The sequence below is a fragment of the Orycteropus afer genome, unplaced genomic scaffold, assembly GCF_000298275.1.
Source record: "Orycteropus afer afer isolate SDZICR_OR568_19922 unplaced genomic scaffold, OryAfe1.0 scaffold00018, whole genome shotgun sequence".
In the NCBI taxonomy this organism is placed as follows: Eukaryota; Metazoa; Chordata; class Mammalia; order Tubulidentata; family Orycteropodidae; genus Orycteropus; species Orycteropus afer.
This window is the reverse complement of record NW_006921605.1, coordinates 7406837-7408642: the sequence shown is the minus strand read 5'-3', so window position 1 is coordinate 7408642 and position 1806 is coordinate 7406837.

The following is a 1806-nucleotide window of genomic DNA, read 5'->3' as shown; positions in this document are numbered from 1 at the left end:
CTGCCCCAGAGCCCTGGTTCGGCTTGCAGCGCTTCGGACGGCCGGGGTCCCCACGCCGGAGGGAGGGAGTCTCCCCGGGATGACCTCCTGCCCTCCGCGGCCTTGGCACCCTCCAAGCCTGAAAGCTGCGCGCAGCTCCCTCGGCGCCCGGGAGCCCCACCCCGAGGAGACGCGTTCTTGGCTGGGTGGGAAAGCAGAGGAGAAACCGAATTCCAATTGGAGGGGACTAGGGCCAAAGGGGCCTTGAGGTTCCTGTCGCCTTGCCCATCCCCTTCCCGGCTGAGGCCAGCTGGCCAGGGGCGTCACCAGGGTTGGTGTCACTTCCCTAACCTCTTCCCGGTGCGTGTCAGACCGTACAGAATCCTTAGTAAAGTTTATTATCAATATGAATCAAAAAATAATGTGATAAATACAGTTGTAAGTGGCTTAAATGTAATAGTTCTTAAATTGAATGCTAATAACATGTTTTTATAAAATTTTTCTACATTGCAAATCACCATGAAAAAAGTCTACATTGAATTACATTTTTAGTTCCAAGATTATTAGTAACTGAGCAGAAAGAAGCCTTATTTGATTTTTCTCTTTTTCATTTATTTAAGGAGCTCTGATGGGGCCGTGGTTAAGGCACTGGCCTCCTAAGGAAAAGGTAGAAACCCAGTGGGGGTGGCTATGACTCGGAATTAGCTCAGTGACAGTGGGTTTGGTGGCACAGTGGTTAAGACGTGCTGCTGCTAACTAAAAAGAGGTCCATGGTTTGAACCCAGCAGGAGAAAGATAGGGCCTCGCCCGGAACCCTGCAGGAGAGCTTGGGTTGTCCTCGGTGTCCATGCCACTGCTCTCTGCTGGGGCCCCAGGCCTGCGAACTCTCAGAGGTCCGGCTGGCACTGCCCGCTCCAAAGAGCAGGAGGAAAAGGTTCCGAGGGCACTGTGTACCCCTGGCATGAAACCAAAAACAAAATCCAAACCCACTGTCATCAAATCAATTCCAACTTACAGCAGCCCTATAGGACAGAATAGAACTGCCCCACAGGCTTTAACAGCTATAAATCTTTACAGAAGCAGACTGCCTCATCTTTCTTCTGTAGAACATCTGATGGATTTGAACCACTGACCTTTTGGTTAGAAGTTAAATACCCTAACCACTATACCACCAGGGCTCCTTGACAGGAAGACAGGGAGTCCTAAAGACATTGCCCCAGGGTTCTGTTAGATGGGAGGGAGAAGGACCGGACGTTCACCTCCCTCAGGCAGCTCTGTGCCACTTGGGCAGGAAAAAGGCATCTCTCTCTGGCTGGGGGGAGGTCCCTGAGGGGTGAAGTTAGCAGCCCCCTGGCCCAGCCTAGAGCAGCTGCCCACTGCAAATACAGGAAATAAGAGAGATAAGTCTCTGGCCGCATCTCCCTCCTTGCCCCGCCAGGCAGAACACTGCCAGGCAGAAGGTGACTCACAGTTCTCTGTGCCAAGGAAAGACCACTTCCCTGTTGAGGCCGAGACGAAGCCACAGCCCCATCCCCACCTCTTCTCCACTCCTTGATTCTTCTGGAATGGACCTGCCTGCTGGAGAGCCAGGTCACCCGAGATCTTGGGCTTGCCCGTTCCCCAGGGAGCGCAGGTGGGTACCTGGGCCAGAGGCTAGGGTTCACCAGCAGGTCCCTGCTCATAGCGATGCAGGGGTTTGGAGCTGCAGGGCAACAGCAGGAACTGGAAGGGATCCTTTCCAGTGTAATGTGACAGCTGCTATCGAGAAAGACACGGGAAGGGGACCTAGCCCCGGCTGGCGTGGGGTCAAGGTGGCTTCCTAGGAGC